At 43.3% G+C, this 7332-nt stretch overlaps 1 protein-coding gene across 13 annotated transcripts in view; it reads right to left on the minus strand.

Moving 5' to 3' along the window:
• nrcamb (neuronal cell adhesion molecule b) overlaps positions 1-6088 on the minus strand; it is a 43379-nt gene extending 37291 nt beyond the window's left edge. For 10 of the 13 annotated variants that reach the window (XM_019272666.2, XM_019272663.2, XM_019272660.2 and 7 more), the window contains exons 1-2: positions 5960-6088; positions 1345-1440 (exon numbers count right to left, since the gene is read on the minus strand). The gene's annotated coding sequence lies outside the window, so the exon portion shown is untranslated. The remainder of the gene's footprint in view (positions 1-1344; positions 1441-5959) is intronic. The other 3 variants (XM_019272670.2, XM_019272667.2, XM_019272669.2) reach the window with 1 other exon arrangement.
• Positions 6089-7332: the final 1244 nt, after the last annotated feature.

The raw sequence follows: 7332 nt of genomic DNA on the forward strand, positions 1-7332 counted from the left end.
CTTCACGCCTCACTGTGCTTCGAACCGCGAATTCAGTCCGCAGCTCCTAAGTGTGGCCCTCTATGACTCGGCCATTGAAAACTGTGGACTCAGCCTCTCTGGCCTGGAAGCACACCTTCACAACAAAAACAACTCACGGCCACAGCGAAATGACAAGAGAGAAATGGAAAGAATAAATGAGAAACGGACTGGCCCGAGCCAAAACGAGAGATTGAAATAGGCACATAAATGAATAAACTGTGAGAGAGAGAGAGAGAGAGAGAGAGAGGGATACCTCGCGTTGCCAAAAATGTAACAAGCGTAGCGCCAACAGCAGAGGCGGATGAGCTCGGGGCCGTCAGAGTCCCTTAACTCTCCACTCAGCTGTGAGTGTAGCCTCCACGCCTGGCTCGGTGTGATGCAAGTCCAGGGTGGGATCCCTTCCCTTCACACTCAACTGGGCGGTGGACACACATCACACCGTGTCACCTCCACTCACAGAGCTTTAGATCAACTCCCTGTTGAATCGCGGACACTCTTTCAGCGCTACTGAATGAGGGGATGAGCCAAAGGTTACTGAGGGTCTTTTTTTTTTTTAAAAACTGAGTCAATTCTCCGGGCTCTAATGCACACCGAGACCTTGCGCTTAAGGGAGCTACTTTACTGCTTAATTGCGCCGACTGCCATTAGGCAACTTTTCTACCTCTGCATGCTCCATTATGACACATTACGTTTCAATGAGGGAGAAGCGTTAGGTACAATTTAGGCTCTAAGTGCTGTTTTGTGATTTCTAAGTATCGACAGTGGGCGATGATGAGAGGGTGTGTTACCTTGACAACCATATGCATCAGAGAGACAGTCGGACACTAGACACACAAGTGTTGTTTTTTGCATCCGCTTGCCAAACCTCGCTGCCAAAATGAAATGCCGACACAAAAACACACTTTGCCAGTGGAGAAATGCCAGTGAAGCAAGCGGTGACCTTTGCCTTAGAGCTAGAATAAAAGAGAGGGAATCGCAAGTGAGGCCCAAAGAGAAAACAGATGTACCGGCAGAAAGGTCAGGTATTTGTTTAGGGACTTATGAGCTCTACGGGGAATGTTAATATTAATACGTTCGCAGTCTGGCAGCATCATAGATGAAGATATTTGGACTGGAGACACATGCCAGACATGGGCAAACAGGCTGGCATTTGTGTGTGCTCACATCCTACGGGAGGGGAAATGCCTCTGAGAAGAACAAGAACGTTTGATTCTGAAAGGCCGGAAGTTCCACGCTGTTTTGGAAAATGATGGTGTTGGTAGAGATGATGTGATGAGAAAGAAATCTGGAGAAAATAGTCAGACAGAAATGTTTCCAACTTACCAGAGAAACCTGAATCCACGCTCTCCTCCTCCTCTCCCAGGCTAATTGTCCACTTCTTCTTCTTCTTCTTCTTTGTCTTCTGTGGTTTTCTTCACGCTGGTTAAACAAAAATGGAAACAAGAAATTTCAGTACTCTTCCTCCGTGGAAAACAACCAGAAATGAAAATACCATGTTTAATAATAGGATTTCTGCAGAGGGAGCTTTGCAGAAATACAGTCTGCATATTTTCCAACTTCCAGTACATCAAATTGACTTCACAATGGCCCAACTACTTCATGTTTGGTTTCATTATAATCTGCGTAAATCCTTTTTCAAATTGGAACTCTCCTGCTCTGTCAGAGTCACACCACAGAAGATTACACTCCCGGTGTGTTCCTGCATGAAATCCCTCCTTCTCATCACACACTTGTGGAGGGGAGTGAATTTTATAAGCATAATCACCAGTGTGTGTGTTGACTCTTACTTAAAATACTCCCAACTGTGACACATTTTGGTGGTGAAAAGAAAGCAAACATCCAAGCTGTGTAAACCAAAGTGTGAACACGGATTTTCAGATGCGGGAGTGTGTAATTCAAACTGATAAAGCTTGTGGCTGAGGAGAGACGCGTCTCCTCCCTTCGTCTCTCCTCTTGTCTTGTCTCTACATCTTGTGTTCTCTAGACTCCTTTCCCTTCCTCTCCCATTATCTACAGTCGTCCTCACTCCTGTCCTCTGCTCTTGTCCTCCTCCGTCTCCTCTTTTCTCTCCCCACACCTCTCCTGCTTTCTTACTCGGCAAAACTGATCCATTTTTCCTTCTTTGATCTTGAGAGGTTTTCATCAGGAGGCCATGATAAACTCCTGATTATGAGAGTCTAAACATGGCGTCATGGGCCAGAAAAGGTGTAGTCATCCTGATCTGGTCCTGTTCTTTCCCCCCCTGCTCTCTAATCATATGCTCACATCACCTCTCTCCTCTCCTACCTTTCTTGACTGTCATGTCACCTTTTCTTTCTTTGTTTTTACCCAATCCTCTCCTCTTTTTTTAGCTTGAACATCAAGAAACCCCCGCACAGAAAGTCATGGGAGATGATACACGGATCATATGTCATGAATAATATTTGCCTTATAACCCACACAAGTAGTAAAGTATGTTTCACATGTTTCACTCCTCGCTCGGATCACGAAACTAAACATGAGGTCACAGGCTACGATGCCTTTTTCTGACTTATCCTTTTCTTTGATCTCGCTCTCTCTAATAACTTCCTCTCATTCCCGCCCCCCCTAATACTGCCTTCCTTCTTTCCGTCCAATCTCCTCCCATCGTCTATCTCAGAGTTTTTCAGCATCAAGGTCAGGAGCCTCCACTCCGACAGTCGTGGGAGGTGATATAGAGATGTGCCGCGATATATATTACGAATGAAATAAATATTCTAGGATAAGCCGTGCTTTTAAAATGAAATTGCAGGAAAAACATGTTTCACATGATGTGACATGTCATGATTTGATGCGATGTGCGATCTTAACATGAGGTCAGAGGCCAGAAATGGACTCAGCTGTGCTGTCCTAACCTATCCTGTCCAGTCTTTCCTCTCGAATAACCTCCCCACATCTTCTCTTTTTTTTACCTTCCCTCTGTCGTTACCTCCTTTATTTCGTGCCTCTCCTCCTCAAACACTGTCACAATGAACACAGACATACCTACAGGAATCGATGGGCAAAATGATTGAAGAAGCCAATCCAATTTACTTCTAGCAGAGGCTTATCGACTTCAGTCTGCTGCTCCAAATAAGATCGTGGAGGGCCCCCATTGAGAGACGCCACAGTTTCCACTTGGTTAAATACGAACGCTGCTTTCTGCACCACCACGAAGATCCGACTGTGAACTATAGGTTTACATTAACTCTGTTTCGCACAAATAACAGATGTGGTTTCTTCCGTCGTTTTCCTTTCAAGATCACCATTTTGTCTCGCCGCACAAGTTTTGATTCTGCTGCGTTTGATCATTGCGAGCTTGTCTGAAAACATTTGAGGTGATTTCTCATGCTCTTCTCCCCAAAAACCTACATTATTTATTTCAATCTTTTGTACGTTTCTGGGAAAACCTACATTATTTATTTCAATCTTTTGTACGTTTCTGGGATTTAGACAGCCTCAGCAGCATAGCGTAGTCAGTAACATTATTTTCTGGTCTGCTTACAACCTTGAACTTGAAAGGATCGTGACCCAGATTTTTAAAAGCTGGTGTGCACACCTGTGCTGACACCGAACCCTCCCACAGAACCGCAGCTCAGCCATCATCTTGTTCAGCTCCTACAGTCCAGCTTGTAATATCTGCCTCACTGATGCAGCAACTGTTTGCTAACACGCGAAACAGCTGATTACAGCTGAGCTCCATGAATAAAACACAACAACAAAATGACCTTTCCACATCCTGTCTGAACGAGGCTGATCCCATCAAAAGCGCCCTCCCCCCTATGACATCGAGCCAGCCATCCTACCACCCCACCTCTGCCTTTAGACACCAAAGAGTTGAGCTGAGCTTAGTCCAGCTCGGCTGCCATGGTGATGAGAAGGTGGCTGACACTGAAAATAACCTTAGATCGGATGCCGACAGTGGGCAGCGAGCAGGACTACAAAACACCTCACAGCACGGGTCGCACGGTGCCCTCAATACCTCAGGGATCGTTCTCGTGCCGTGAGTGCTGACAGACAAGACAGACGGCTGAATCCTTCATGAATATAAGAGCACGACAACACTGTAAAGGAATAGAAAAAAGATAAAGGAAACGTGTGTTTTAAAAACCCTGAAACTTAAAAATACTCTATTCTGAAAGTGGTTGCTCATACTGATGATGTTTTCAGTGTCTTTAAACTCACTTTTTTGGTCTTTGAGGCCCAAAACTTTACTGTGCTTGTTTCACTTTCACCACAGCAACATTCAGAGGTAGTTTTCAGTGAAATATTTCCAAAAAAACCCACTGAACACCACTTGCTTACCACCAAACATCGGACAGACAAAGTTAGCTGTTTTATTTAGGAGATTTAAGAGATATTTAGCTCAGCAGTTAGTGAAATACAAATCCAAATAAATGCTAACATTCCTCTGTGTCTGTGTAAACAACTGTTTACTTTAAAAGGTGATAATATGTCAGCGTTGTGTTTATAACTTGTTGTGCTGACCCCAAGTGGCCAAAAAAATGCTGCAGGTTAACTGCAAAGAAGTAGAACTGCATCATAAATGATTCATCTCGGGTGGATAATTATTCATGAAATATATCTCTATCAGTGTAAATGCTGATATATGAAATATTTAGTATCAAGTACTGTGAATGTGCTGACTTCAGTCGTCACCACAATGCTGCTCTAAAGACGAAGAAGAGAGAAAACACAAAGTGATATCACAGGCACAGATCTAACTGTGCCTTGGTAAAACTGTGTGTGTTACAGATGTCCACAGATTGAACAAGCTCGCTGCAGATAACACCAGGTAGTGAGGTGTTTCTCTAATGAGAGTCTGTTGATTTTCTCCTCCAGGCTGGGTTGTTTTGATGTGTGTGTCCACAGCCACAGGAAAAGGGGCTCAGCACCAGCGTAGCGGGCCTGTAGGTTTAATTTTAGACTCTCGCCTAATGAGAGACACAGTGTGGCTGTAGACGATACCGCTCTCCCGATGAAGCATCATTACCGCCAAAGAGGGGAGAAATAATTAGAGCCGGAACACACTCTTCGCCTATGATGAATTTACATTAGGGGACACGGAGACGTGCTCTGATGCCATTACGCCGACGGACTAGCTGAGATTCAGCAGAATAAACTGGAAGGAAAAAAGATGATGTGTTGATACGCAAGTGCTGGAAAAGTGCAAACTGTCCATGGAAATGTCAATAACATTGCTGATTGTCAGAGGAAACAATCTCTTTTGGACGTCTCACTGCAGAAAAAAGCGTGCTGAGGAAATTGAACAACTCTGCAAGAAATACTGTGCCAAAAACTAACTGGATTTTCTGGTTTAATAGACATGAGAGTCATCTAGGGCTGCACCTGAAGATCATATTCCTCAGTGATTCATCTGCTGATTCTTAATCAATTCTTTCATGTGAAATGTCTGTAAAAGGCCCAAGCGAATACCTTCAGGTGTCTTGTTTAGTCCAACCAGCAGTCTATAAACCAAAGATATCCAAAAGACTACCACAGAAGTGAAAGAAAAACAACAAACATTCACATTTGAGAAGCTTAAACTAGAAAATGTTTGGGGTTTTTTTTGCTTTAGAGACTGAAACGATTAATCGAATACTACATTTCAGTCAGTCAGTCGATTAATAAACTAATTGTCTCAGTTCTAATTGGTTTGGATCAACAGAGAAAACGATGAAAAATGCTCATCACAAGTTCTGAAAGCTCAAGCTAAAACTGTCAAAATCTACCAAAAATATTTAATTTACAGTGATATAAAAGAAGGAATAGCAACATTAAATATTTAGTATTTTTGACTAATAGAATGTCATCATCCAAAAAGATTGGGCTTTGATTATCACCTGCAGATCTTCCAAGAGCATCACAAGCCGTACTTTCTGCACAGCAGGTGACTTACATGGCATAAAACAGCCATTAGACAACAAAGAGAATACATCACCTTTTATCTCCGTATGTGTCAAAAGGATTAAATCCCTTCAGTGCGTGCATTCGTTGCGCGGGAGCATAATTCAGTTGTCATAATCCCAGTGGCTGTGTATTCCTCGATGTGTCTGCTGAGACTGACAGTAAAGAGAGACGAGCCGATCCCCTCACCAAAAAAAAAAAAAAATCACCCCCCACCCTGCCAACACACCCACAAACCCCTCCCCTCCTCTCGCGTCCCTCCCCTGACCCCCCCTCCCCTCTCACAGTGGGATTAAAACAACCTTTTGTCTTTCTACAATAGGGGTTAAACATTTCCTGGTATCACATGAACAGCCAACAGAATCCACAAAGTTACCGGGTGAGTTTAAAAAAAAAAAAAAAAAACGCATTCGTACAAGTATTGTATTAAATATTCAATAAGATAGTAAAAGAGATAACTGTCAACAGGATGATAAGATGACAGGCCATAACTTCCTGCTGTATGAATTTGGCAGAGCACACCGACGCTATAATTGCACGTTGAAAAAAATGTCTCACAGTGTACACAAAAATATCTGTGAGCGGCGCTGATTGTTCTCGACTCAATGCAGCTTTCTGGGTGTTCAATAGAGGGTGGAGGTGGAGTAAGTAAGTGAATAAAAGAAAAAGAAGCCTCAAGGCACATCCTAAAGGACTTCCTTTCCCATACAGTGAGAAAGCCAGAGAAAGTGCTCACCTACACTCAACAGATGTCCCCGGTGCAATCTAATCTAGTTGACTCGGTGAGGGGAAGCTTATTTATTGCCGACTCCTCACCGGTATTATTGCAACCCATTTTAAAAGAATAGATGTGAAAAAAGTCCTTTGACGTCCGTTAGCTATGGTTGCAGAGGACAACAATGGTAGGAGCTATCCCTTTGAAAAGAGTCACTATTCTCTGGGCCAGGCCCTAAATAATGCTCCTCTCACTACAAAAGCACAGAAAATGTAACATAATCAGCCTCAAAGCACATTGTCCATCACACTGAACAATGATTTAGACTCCAATACCCCCCCCCCCCCCTAAAAAAACACTTCTTTTTCACACTTTTTCCGCAGTGGTGGAATGTAACTAAGTACATTTACTCATATAGTGTACTTAAGTACAACTCTAATGTACTTTACTTGACGGTGGCGCAGCGTAAGCAGCAGTGATCAGTCACAAAGGACATCCAACTTTACTTTTTGCTGTAGTTTTACTTGAGACAGATCTTAAATGCAGGACTCTTTACTTGCAATTGAGCATTTTTGGGATTCTGGTGCTTTTCCCGGTGGAGTTTTTGACCTCTATTATCCCCACGGGGCTTTTTCTCCACCTGGTGCGTGCTTACAGGGACGCATAAGCACATTACAAGATATGCAGCAGTG

The sequence above is a fragment of the Larimichthys crocea genome, chromosome XXI (assembly GCF_000972845.2).
Source record: "Larimichthys crocea isolate SSNF chromosome XXI, L_crocea_2.0, whole genome shotgun sequence".
Taxonomy (NCBI): Eukaryota; Metazoa; Chordata; class Actinopteri; family Sciaenidae; genus Larimichthys; species Larimichthys crocea.